This window comes from Coregonus lavaretus, assembly GCF_964263955.1.
Source record: "Coregonus lavaretus genome assembly, contig: HAP1_SCAFFOLD_1976, whole genome shotgun sequence".
NCBI lineage: Eukaryota > Metazoa > Chordata > Actinopteri > Salmoniformes > Salmonidae > Coregonus > Coregonus lavaretus.
The window spans coordinates 25,001-38,381 of record NW_028156462.1 but is presented as its reverse complement, the minus strand read 5'-3'; the positions used below and the strand labels follow the sequence as shown (position 1 = coordinate 38,381).

The following is a 13,381-nucleotide window of genomic DNA, read 5'->3' as shown; positions in this document are numbered from 1 at the left end:
ACGTGTGGGTGCGTACGTGCTTACGTGTTTGTATCGTAGCCATCTGTATAGTAGCTTTGGCAGTCGGATATCTTCAATGCCCCTTTTCTCATTTTATTCCAAAGACTTCCTTGTCAGTTTCCCTTCCATTGAAAAGCAGGTGAATGAATTGCTTCTACACTGTAGTTTATGTTCAGTACTGACCTGATGCACTAATTAAATGTTCCTACCTGTGCCTAGGTGAAACATGGCAGCCATTTTGTGCTGTGGTGCAGCAGAGGCAAAGCCTTCCTTATGGAGATGCCCTGGCTTTAACAGACACATTATCGTGAGCTGTTGCTATCATCTGTTTTAGATGTTTTGTAGATTTATGTCACTTTAACGAAATAGCACTTTGAGATAGTTTTGTAAGGCAATACATAGGCTAACATTGTACGTTTTTCAAAATGCCCTTTCCAAGTCTGTTGAAAGCTATCCCAGTAGTAAGGGAAAATTAGTCTCTGGTGAAATGACAATTAATCAATATTGCTTATGTTTCTTTGCCATAAACCACCAAAGTGAACAAAATATGTGCCCAGTTTTCCACAAGGGTAATACGTAGACTGAAAAGCCAGTCTGACAGGGTGCCAGTCTGAAAGGGTGCCAGTCTGTAGAATGGAGCACAAGACTGACTGTGACCTTACAATTAGAGGGAGATTAATTTTGGGGGAGTGTACACAGCATGCTGCCACCCTGCCCACCAGTCCTGCATGCTGCCACCCTGCCCACCAGTCCTGCATGCTGCCACCCTGCCCACCAGTCCTGCATGGTGCCACCCTGTCCACCAGTCCTGCATGCTGCCACCCTGCCCACCAGTCCTGCATGCTGCCACCCTGCCCACCAGTCCTGCATGCTGCCACCCTGCCCACCAGTCCTGCATGCTGCCACCCTGCCCACCAGTCCTGCATGCTGCCACCCTGCCCACCAGTCCTGCATGCTGCCACCCTGCCCACCAGTCCTGCATGCTGCCACCCTGCCCACCAGTCCTGCATGCTGCCACCCTGCCCACCAGTCCTGCATGCTGCCACCCTGCCCACCAGTCCTGCATGCTGCCACCCTGCCCACCAGTCCTGCATGCTGCCACCCTGCCCACCAGTCCTGCATTTTTCACTACCCTAATGGCTTGGTAAGACGGTAAACAACTAATCTCCTTGGGTGTGTCAATACTCATCCATGGCTTCCTTTCCTTGTATTCTTTTAACACAAACAAGTGAAAGGATTTCATAGGCTTTCAACATATGCTTCTGAACATTTTAGGCCATGCCAGATCAGTGATCATGGAGGTGAAGACACAAGGAAAGGAAGCCAATTAACACTATTGAGATATACCCCTCGTGTCTTAGTATTCAACCTGCATGATGAGATGGCAGCCCATTCAACCCAATAGGCTGACAGAGAGACAGGTTAAATATAGGCCTGTTATGGGAGGTGTAATGAGAGGCGCAACAGCACGTTGATGCTGTCTGGGTTCATACTCCCTTAGCAGAATGATGGGGTCTCCCAGGGCAACGCTGCTGCATGCTGGGAGACGTGGTCCAAATCAACTAAATCCACCAGGAGAAGGAGAGAGAGATGAAGAGGGAGAGAGCTGAAGAGATAGAAAGAGGAAGATAGAGAGATTAAGCGATAGAAAGAGAGAGAGGGGAGGGAGATGAAGAGGGAGATTAATTAGATAAGGGAGAGAGAGGAGATGAAAGAGAGAGAGAGCAGATATTCATTTCTCACCTCCTTCGCCATTAGGATCAATTGCTCTTCCACTCGACATCTCCCAGACTCTCATTTTAAACCCCCCATCCCCTCCCACCCTATTCATCGCTAGGCTAGATAACAACAGCTCTTATCTCATCATGCATGCGAACAGGCACCACACACCTTACAGTGAGGGTGCAGGTGGGAGAGAAGCAGTCTGATAACAACCCACCTGGCCCTCCTCTCTGTCCCTTATCGTGATAATTGGCCTACAGGGTCACTACAATGGATAATCATGGCTGGGGGTCATACTCTGTGTGGCCGCCCCTCCCATCCCCCTCCCTCGTATCCCCCGGCAAATCAGGCCATGTTTTGGACGCGGCTTCTGGGGTTGTTTTTCTGTGGTGGCAGGATGCGGCAGTGTCCTCAACTGACTGCCAGCCTAGCCTACTTTCCCCAAGAAAGAGAGATGAGAGAGGAGAAAAGGTCTGCTCTGTTTTCAATATGGAAATAGAAGAGAAGGAAGAGGGAGAGATGGAGATAAAGAGAGAGAGAGGTCTTCTCTGAGAGGATGGAGCAAGGGAGAGAGGGGGGCATAGAGCGAGAGGGGCGTAGAGCGAGAGGGGGTAGAGCGAGAGGGGGTAGAGAGAGAGGGGGTAGAGCGAGAGGGGGTAGAGAGAGAGGGGGTAGAGAGAGAGCGGGTAGAGAGAGACGTGGTAGAGCGAGAGGGGGTAGAGTGAGAGGGGGGTAGAGAGAGTGGGGGGTAGAGAGAGAGAGGGGTAGAGAGAGGGGGTAGAGAGAGGGGGGTAGAGAGAGAGGGGGTAGAGAGGGAGGGGGTATAGAGGGGGGGTAGAGAGAGAGGGAGTAGAGAGAGAGGGGGTATAGATAGAGGGGTAGAGAGAGGGGGTAGAGAGAGAGGGGGGAAGAGAGAGAGGGGGTAGAGAGAGAGGGGGTAGAGAGAGAGAGAGGGGGGCGTAGAGCGAGAGGGGGAGAGAGAGAGAGGGGGTAAAGAGAGAGGGGGGTAGAGAGAGAGGGGGTAGAGTGAGAGGGGTAGAGAGAGAGGGGTAGAGAGATAGAGGGGTAGAGAGAGAGGGGGTAGAGAGAGAGGGGGGTAGAGTGAGGGGGGGGTAGAGCCAGAGGGAGGGAGAGAGAGAGGGGGGTGGCGAGAGAAGGGGTAGAGCAAGAGGGGGGTAGAGAGAGAGGGTGGTAGAGAGAGAGGGGGTAGAGGGAGAGGGGTTAGAGAGAGAGGGGGTAGAGTAAGAGGGGTAGAGAGAGACGTGGTAGAGTGAGAGGGGGTAGAGAGAGAGGGGGGTGGCGAGAGAAGGGGTAGAGCGATAGGGGGGTAGAGAGAGAGGGTGGTAGAGAGAGAGAGGGGTAGAGTGAGAGGGGGTAGAGAGAGAGGGGGTAGAGAGAAAGCAAAACAGGAGTAGAGGGGGAGAGAGGGGGAATGGACAGAGAGAAATTGAGAGCATGAGAAAACAGAGCGAGAGTCGGAGAGGATCTTGGTCTGGCTGTCTCCTTGTGTTTTAATCACCACTCTCTGTTGTTCATCACATCTTTCATCTCGGTGGTCGTGCTCACTGTTAGCAGACTGGTGCCATTAAAACTGTCTGGCACACACACCCTTCATTAGATCTGAGATGGGCCCTGCTCTCCTTGGTGTGTTCCAGAGAGTAAATATGATATCACAGGCTGAGGAGACAAATACCATCAATGTCAAAGACAGCCTGATCCTCATCTCTGGGAAAAAGCAGAGCCAAGCAAAGTAAAGTGATCCTCTAATGCTATAGAAACCACTTTAACCATTTTAGCAGTATATCACTATTTTTTTATTTATTTTTTTGTCATTTAGCAGACGCTCTTATCCAGAGCGACTTACAGGAGCAATTAGGGTTAAGTGCCTTGCTCAAGGGCACATCGACAGATTTTTCACCTAGTCGGCTCGGGGATTAGAACCAGCGACCTTTCGGTTACTGGCACAACGCTCTTAACCACTAAGCTACCTGCCGCCCATCACAACTATCACAACTGTCTTCTATTGCTTTAATAGTGAAACACTGAGAGAGACATACCCAGATGGGTAGCAAGTCTGTACATCGCACATCATAGAATCTCAATCACCACCCACCCCTCTTAAACAAATGTTATTCACCAGATGATAAAACAAATCAATGGTATTATCCCCTACAAAATCATATGGGCCCTGTTAAATGGTGCTAGACAGCATGGCTAGCACCGTATTTATGGGAATAGGGCTTATTTACAAATACAGCATGCTATCCCCCACAGCTTTGCCCAAAAATGGTTTCCAATTTATGTGGTACTGGGGTTCATTTTTAACCAAGACACTCCACAATCTGAAAGTCAATGAGGTAGGTTAACACAGTTCATGGTCATGAATCATGAAAATGTTCCCAGGGTCTTTAAATAAGGTGTTATTTGCATAGCCCTGATACCTCCATGAATTCAATTTAAGTACATAAGAAATGGCTAATGTATTCATGCAGTCATTTGAGCTATTGGGTATTGAAATAGGTTAGATGAATACTGAAAGTGTAGCGGTTTCAATGGAAAACATTTGTATTTCATAGAAAGCGTTTGCATGCTGTAGTAGAACAATCATTAAAAAAATCCCAAATCTGAATAGTCTCTACAGCACAGCTGTCAAATCTAAAACAGATATATATATATATATATATATATATATATATATATATATATATATATATATATATAATGGCTTTTGATAAACGACACAAATGGATATTTGGATAACGATTTTGGTGTGCATACTAGCTAGGTATTGATTTATATGAGGCCTGAGTCAGTCGTCTCGTTCTCTCTCTCTCTCTCTCTCTCTCTCTCTCTCTCTCTCTCTCTCTCTCTCTCTCTCTCTCTCTCTCTCTCTCTCTCTCTCTCTCTCTCTCTCTCTCTCTCTCTCTCTCTCTCTCTCTCTCTCTCTCTCTCTCTCTCTCACTAGAAGACACTGTACATTGCCTTATTCAGTACAGTATTTACTCCAGAAACTAGCTTCTCATAGATACATTGTAATGCATTGCTGAGGCTTGTATAATGGACCTGGTTTAACAGACAATAGTTTAGTGTAGCAGGACCAGCCTGTCCTCCTGCTGTCTGAACAGTGTGCCAGTCCAGCCTGTCCTCCTGCTGTCTGAACAATGTGCCAGTCCAGCCTGTCCTCCTGCTGTCTGAACAGTGTGCCAGTCCAGCCTGTCCTCCTGCTGTCTGAACAGTGTGCCAGCCCAGCCTGTCCTCCTGCTGTCTGAACAGTGTGCCAGTCCAGCCTGTCCTCCTGCTGTCTGAACAGTGTGCCAGTCCAGCCTGTCCTCCTGCTGTCTGAACAGTGTGCCAGTCCAGCCTGTCCTCCTGCTGTCTGAACAGTGTGCCAGTCCAGCCTGTCCTCCTGAAGTCTGAACAGTGTGCCAGTCCAGCCTGTCCTCCTGCTGTCTGAACAGTGTGCCAGCCCAGCCTGTCCTCCTGCTGTCTGAACAGTGTGCCAGCCCAGCCGTCCTCCTGCTGTCTGAACAGTGTGCCAGTCCAGCCTGTCCTCCTGCTGTCTGAACAGTATGCCAGCCCAGCCGTCCTCCTGCTGTCTGAATAGGGGATGAGTAATCAACTGTGAAGGTTATTGTGAAAAAAACAGCCATTAACCTATGACATCAATGGCCATGATCACCACGCCGGGACTGGACACATGGAGGGAGGGAAAAGGGGGTTGGGGTTGTGTGTGTGTGTGTGTGTGTGTGTGAGTGTGTGAGTGTGTATGTGAATGTGTGTGGAGGAGGGAAACTGTGTGTTTGTGTTTGTGCGTGTGTTTGTGTGTGTGTGAGTGTGTATGTGTGTGGAGGAGGGGAACTGTATGTTTGTGTGTGTGTGTTTGTTTGTGTTTGTGTGTGTGTGTTTCTGTGTGTGTGTGTGTGTGTGGAGGAGGGGAATTGTGTGTGTGTGTGAGTCTGTATGTATGCACGTGTCTGGACACACACACACACACACACACACACACAGTTCCCCTCCTCCACACACATACACACACACACACACACACACACACACACACACACACACACACACAAACACATATGACTGAAGGAGTGACCTGTATGTCTGCATGCTTGACGTTCATGTTGGCTCCTGCCTGCCCATCTATATTTACCTCAGTGTATGTGGGCATCATGTGTCACACACTACATGACATTCTACTATAGCCTATGACCGATGCCCATATGGTGGTAGCTAGTAGTGCCATCATCCGCTCTGGCCTGCCCTGACTATGCCCCCAGTCGGTGTGGCATGCCCGTTGTGTGATGCCATCCTGAATTAACCCATCTGCTCCATAGCAGGCTGGCACAGCAACCCTCAGGGGGGCAAAGTCATAGAATCATAGGAACATGAGACTGGGCATCAGACTAGGTGGCATGAGGTCAGGTGGCATGGCAGAGTGTAGCTCAACAGTGTCTAAAGCCATTGCATTCCAAACCATTTATACACTAATCAACCATAATTATCATATATGGACAATATCAGGGGCTACACCCAAAAAATATGTAGTATTTACAAATAGGCGTAGAGGCAGAATAGAACACAAGTTTGAGTGTTCAAGCCAAAAGACTGTGGAGCAGTCATTAGCAAACACATTATTGGAGAGGCTTGCATGAGGAAGGAAGGAAGGAAGGAAGGAAGGAAGGAAGGAAGGAAGGAAGGAAGGAAGGAAGGAAGGAAGGAAGGAAGGAAGGAAGGAAGGAAGGAAGGAAGGAAGGAAGGAAGGAAGGAAGGAAGGAAGGAAGGAAGGAAGGAAGGAAGGAAGGAAGGAAGGAAGGAAGGATGGAAGGAAGGAAGGAAGGAAGGAAGGAGTTGTTGGCACAGCTCAGGATGACTATGTGAGCGTAACGAGAGAGGGATGAGAGAGAGAGTGGTAGAAGGATGGAGGGATGGTACTCTCTTCACAAACAACATGGGAAGGATGCCAGAGAGAACAGATGGCAGAGGAGACCAGGGGCACAGGGATGGTACAGAGACTGGTGGCTTCACGCTACACACACACACACACACACACACACACACATACACACACACACACACACTTGCATAAAAACTAATGTAACCCGTAGCACACCCCTCCCCCCCCTACACACACGCAGCCTGTGAGCTACCCTGTGGAGTGTTTTCCCATGCCACATCCTGGGTGTGGAGCAGTCTGTAAGGGAAGCCGTATTGCTGAATCGACATCTCTGACTGAGTCTTCCTCCATGTGCCAGGGACCTGGTAACCACCTACTGCATCTCTCTCTTCCTCTCTCTCTCTCTTCCTCTTTCTCTCTCTTTACCTTTCTCTTCCCTCGTCATCTCTCTCACTCCCTGTCTACCCAATATAATTAAAATGATCATTCTATTTATACTGAACAAAAAAACATGTAAAGTGTTGGTCCCATGTTTCATGAGCTGAAATAAAAGATCCCAGAAATGTTTAATATGCACAAAAAGGTTATTCTCTTACATTTCTCCTTTGCCAATATAATCCATCCACCAGGTGTGCATTTCAAGAAGCTGATTAAACAGCATGACCATTACACAGGTGCACCTTGTAATGGGAACAATAAAAGGCCACTCTAAAGTGTGCAGTTTTGTCACACAACACAATGCCACAGATGTCTCAAGTTTTGAGGGAGCGTGCAATTGGTATGCTGACTGCAGGAATGTTAAATTATCTACCATAAGCCGCCTTCATCATCGTTTTAGAGAATTTGGCAGTACGTCCAACAGGCCTCACAACCGCAGACCACGTGTAACCACGCCAGCCCAGGACCTCCACATCCGGCTTCTTCACCTGCGGGATCGTCTGAGACCAGCCACCCGGACAGCTGATGAAACTGAGGAGTATTTCTATCTGTAATAAAGCCCTTTTGTGGGGAAAAACGTATTCTGATTGGCTGGGCCTGGCTCCTCAGTGGGTGGTCCTAGCTCCCAAGTGGGTGGGCATATGCCCTCCCAGGCCCACCCATGGCTGTGCCTCTGCCTAGTTGTAAAATCCATAGATTAGGGCCTAATGAATGTATTTCAATTGACTGATTTCCTTATATGAACTGGAACTCGTTGCAATTGTTGCATGTTGCGTTTATATATTTTTGTTCAGTATATATGGTCTTCCCTACGCTCTCCCATCTGGCTCTCAATCTCTTTCTCTCTCTCTCTCTCTCTCTCTCTCTCACTCTCTTTGTTTCTCACTCTCTTTCTTTCTCTCTCACTCTCTTTATTTCTCTCACCCTCTTTCTTTCTTTCTTTCTTTCTTTCTCTCTCACTCTCTTTCTTTCTCTCTTACTCTCTTTCTCTCTCGCTCTCTTTCTTTCTTTCTCTCTCACTCTTTCTTTCTCTCTCACTCTCTTTATTTCTCTCTCATTTCCATTTCTCCCTCTCTCTTTCTTTTATTTCTCTGTCCAACTCAGTGTCTCTGTACACAGTATGAGACCATGCAATGTCAGAGAGGGCATTTTTAGGGAACAGCCTGTGTCACCCTGTCAGAAAGCAGACTGGCATTCAGACACTCACATAAAAAATAGTGTATACTATGGTAAGAATACTGTAGTCTTCACTGTAGTGTTTTTGCAGACTTTACTGTAGTATTCACTGACTGATGTCTGTAAAAACACTACTGTGAATAATGTAGTATTTATTGTAGTATACTGTAGTATTTACAGTTTACTATAGTATAAATACTGTAGTTAAAAAATAGTACTATATACTATAGTATTTACTGTATTGTTTTTGCAGACTGTAGTATACTGTAGTATTTACTAAAATATTTTTGTTTAATTATCTTTGACATAAAAGTGGGGGCTTACTCCTTGAGGAAACCTAATGGACAAATACTAAAAGAGCAAATAGTCCATTACCTGTAGGTAGGTAGCACTGAGTTCTCAACAGAGAGTTCAGCACTTCTGCTCTTTTCTATAACCTGTAGGGAACACAATATATGGTCTATACTTGGCATGTAGGTTTCTCACTTATGGGTGGCACACAAATTGGGATATGGGGGAGGAGAATGTGCAGGGTATACGCAAATTAAATACTTTAGTATTAGTAGTTTTTGCGGACTGTAGTGTTTTTGCAGACATTTTGCTGACATTTCTGTACTATTTACTATAGTGTTTTGTGTGGATAATACAGTAGTATTTACTATAGTATTCTACACTATACTACAACATTCTATAGGAAATACTGTAGTATTCTATAGTAAACTGTAGTATTTGTTTAAGTGGGCACCCACACAACACATGCACACACAGCAGACATACACCCAGTCTCAGACTAAGATACAGTGCACACACAGTTGAAGTCGGAAGTTTACATACACTTAGGTTGGAGTCATTAAAACTCATTTTTTCAACCACTCCACAAATTTATTGTTAACAAACTATAGTTTTGACAAGTCGGTTAGGACATCTACTTTGTGCATGACACAAGTAATATTTCCAACAATTATTTACAGACAGATTATTTCACTTATAATTCACTGTATCATAATTCCAGTGGGTCAGTAGTTTACATACACTCAGTTGACTGTGCCTTTAAACAGCTTGGAAAGCAGAAGCAGGCTTTAGAAGCTTCTGATAGGCTAATTGACATCATTTGAGTCAATTGGAGGTGTACCTGTGGATGTATTTCAAGGCCTACCTTCAAACTCAGTGCCTCTTTGCTTGACATGGGAAAATCAAAAGAAATCAGCCAAGACCTCAGAAAGAAAAATGGTAGACCTCCACAAGTCTGGTTCATCTCTGGGAGCAATTTCCAAACGCCTGAAGATACCACGTTCATCTGTAACAACAATAGTACGCAACTATAAACCCCATGGGACCACGCAGCCGTCATACCGCTCAGGAAGGAGACGCGTTCTGTCTCCTAGAGATGAACGTACTTTGGTGCGAAAAGTGCAAATCAATCCCAGAACAACAGCAAAGGACCTTGTGAAGATGCTGGAGGAAACAGGTACAAAAGTATCTATATCCACAGTAAAACGAGTCCTATATCGACATAACTTGAAAGGCCGCTCAGCAAGGAAGAAGCCACTGCTCCAAACCGCCATAAAAAAGCCAGACTACGGTTTGCAACTGCACATGGGGAAAATATCGTACTTTTTGGAGAAATGTCCTCTGGTCTGATGAGAGGAAAAAGGGGGAAGCTTGCAAGCCGTGAAGCACAGGGGTGGCAGCATCATGCTGTGGGGGTGCTTTGTTGCAGGAGGGCCTGGTGCATTAATTATGTGGATATATTGAAGCAACATCTCAAGACATCAGTCAGGAAGTTAAAGCTTGGTCGCAAATGGGTCTTCCAAATGGACAATGACCCCAAGCATACTTCCAAAGTTGTGCCAAAATGGCTTAAGGACAACAAAGTCAAGGTATTGGAGTGGCCATCACAAAGCCCTGACCTCAATCCCATAGAAAATTTGTGGGCAGAATTGAAAAAGCGTGTGCGAGCAAGGAGGCCTACCAAACTGACTCAGTTACACCAGCTCTGTCAGGAGGAATGGGCCAAAATTCACCCAACTTATTGTGGGAAGCTTGTGGAAGGCTACCCGAAACGTTTGACCCAAGTTAAACAATTTAAAGGCAATGCTACCAAATACTAATTGAGTATATGTAAACTTCTGACCCACTGGGAATGTGATGAAAGAAATAAAAGCTGAAATAAATCATTCTCTCTACTATTATTCTGACATTTCACATTCTTAAAATAAAGTGGTGATCCTAACTGACCTAAGACAGGGAATTATTACCAGGATTAAATGTAATAAATTGTGAAAAACTGAGTTTAAATGTATTTGGCTAAGGTTTATGTAAACTACCGACTTTAACTGTACACACCTACAGTACACAGACCTAGAATTGAAGTCACTGAAGGTACTTTAGCACAATGCTTTTGACAGGCTGCTTCCTGTTAGCCTCTTTACCCCAGTCTAATGTGTGGCACTTGTGATGAGATAGATGGAGAGAAAACGTGATAAAAGATATTAGCAGTCGTTTTCCACACTGCGCTGAAAACACAGGATCAAAATCCATAGCTGTCATCCAGGATCTACACTCTTCTGCTCTCTATCTATCTATCTATCTATCTATCTATCTATCTATCTATCTATCTATCTATCTATCTATCTATCTATCTATCTATCTATCTATCTATCTATCTATCTATCTATCTATCTATCTATCTATCTATCTATCTATCTATCTATCTATCTATCTATCTATCTATCTATCTATCTGTCTATCTATCTATCTATTTCTCTCTCTCTCTCTGTCTCTCTCTTTATCTCTCTCTCTGTATGTCTGTCTGTCTGTCTGTCTGTCTGTCTGTCTGTCTGTCTGTCTGTCTGTCTGTCTGTCTGTCTGTCTGTCTGTCTGTCTGTCTGTCTGTCTGTCTGTCTGTCTGTCTGTCTGTCTGTCTGTCTGTCTGTCTGTCTGTCTGTCTGTCTGTATCTCTCTCTCGCGCACACACACACACACACACACACACACACACACACACACACACACACACACACACACACACACACACACACACTGTCTCTCCTCTAGAAGTGCTGAGCATCAGCATCCTCCATCCATCCTCAGAGGGGGGCTGATGAGCTGAGAATGGAGAGAATGAGGGAATAAAGAGGGAGAGGGAAAAGAGGAGGGAGGATTTGTCTGAAGCCCATTTGAATTAGTGGATGCAGGCCCAATGCTGTTTCTCTCCCTGCGATGGCACGCATGGCTGTACTGCTGAATCTCCACCTCAATGTTCTGCTAGATCCTCATTATTATTCCCTCCTGCATGGATTTTGAGTCAGGCAATCTCTATGGGCTACTATAGGCTATACACTACTAACTATGAAGATTAAAGGTTGAAAGGACCCTAAGAAAGATGAAATAGGAAATAAAAAAATGCGTATGACCTCTAGTTGCTTTGTTAAGCAGTGTAAACAAATTGGGATCACCAAAATGACTCATTATATATTTATGTAATCCTTTAAACAAATGTATGAATCCATCACATTTCAAAGGTTATCATTGATAGTCTAGCATAAAATGCATTATCGCCTGTGCAGTAAAGAGCTTCAGAAATGCCTCAAACCATGGAGTCTCTGCCATGCAAAGCAGTAGACAGCGTCTCAATGGTTAAACCTTATAATCTCACACACAGTACGTGACCCTCCAACCCCTTGATTCAGTGACACAGACTTACATCCCCTGCAGTCCCCTCTGACCACAACCGTTGGCTCCGTTATTTACTCATGCTTCAGCGACCCCCTGGAAGCGGTTTCACTCTCACCCCAAGGAGTCATGAAGCGTTTGTGCCAGTAAATGTGACGCTCTCGCACCGCAGCCCATGAGGGCATGGCCCTGTCTTCTTGCGGCACTGTCTATCTACCGCTGATAGCTCCTGAACTCTCTTTCTCTTGGAGGCTGGCTGTTGCTCCCCGAGGCGGCCCACAATGCATTGCTTCAGCCCAATTAGACTCCCAGCCATGTCAGGATTCCTCCCGGTTAACGATACCGTGGCCTGAGACGACACTGAGACTGAGAGGTGATGTTGGGTCGAGAAGATCTGTGTAGAGACTCTCAATTCCACTGTTGTCAAAGGTGTTGTGGCTGAAGAATGGTTCTATGTGTTGGGGAGAAACTGTGACTTTGGGTCCAGTTGTGTCGGTCAAAGTACACCCATCTCTCTGGTCGAGCTAAAATGGAGAGCTTCACTTCTCCTAGCCAGTCTCTTAACCCTGAGTTAACTTGTGGGAATGATGCACTGCAATACATAGCCACTGATTAACGTGCATTAATCAAGGGTATTTACATAGAAATACTGTGATAATTGATGAATCGACTATTGTTAATTGGGAAACAGCTTGTGAATGTAACCCATCTCATCCATCCTGCTGATGGGTTGTCACGATCGTTGACGAACGGGACGGACCAAGGCGCAGCGTGATAAGCATACATGTTTATTAACCGAATAAACACACGACAAAAACAACAAACGAAATGTGAAGTCCAAGAAGCACACAAACATACCATAACACGGAACAAGATCCCACAACTAACAGGTGCCAAAAGGCTGCCTAAGTATGGTCCCCAATCAGAGACAACGAGCAACAGCTGCCTCTGATTGGGAACCACTCAGGCCAACATAGATCTATACATACTAGATCTAACCATAGACAATAAACATAGCACAACACGACACAGAAAATACACACCCTGACTCAACAAATACGAGTCCTAGAGTCAGGGCGTGACATGGGTCCTCCACACAGTCAATGACATCCACATTAAACCAGATGGCTATAACAGGAGCTTCCAATGATGACCAAAACACCTAACTTTACACCGTCCACCTTGAGGACAGACAATATGGGGGAGGGAGCGATGGAGTGTAAGATAGATAGAGAATGAATGAGATAAAAAGTGAGAGAATGACCGTTGTTTATATGATCAGAGAGCAACCAAAAAACAAAGCGGAGTTGCAATGAGAATTAATTGCATTTTAATATCGCTGCTCTTATTAATGATTAGCCGGGCCGTTGTTTCTACAGAGATGGGTGAGGCTGGCTGACAGGGCAGCATTAGAGCGGCTTACTGCCTCATTTAGCACTAAGCCCTCTTCCGCTAGCTGTTTACTGTCTT

At 45.8% G+C, this 13,381-nt stretch overlaps 1 protein-coding gene across 1 annotated transcript in view; it reads left to right on the top strand.

Moving 5' to 3' along the window:
• The window catches only part of LOC311126317 (neurexin-2-like), a gene marked incomplete at its 3' end in the record, with an annotated part of 66,969 nt that overhangs the window by 45,342 nt on the left and 8,246 nt on the right, over positions 1-13,381 (top strand). The window lies entirely within an intron of this gene.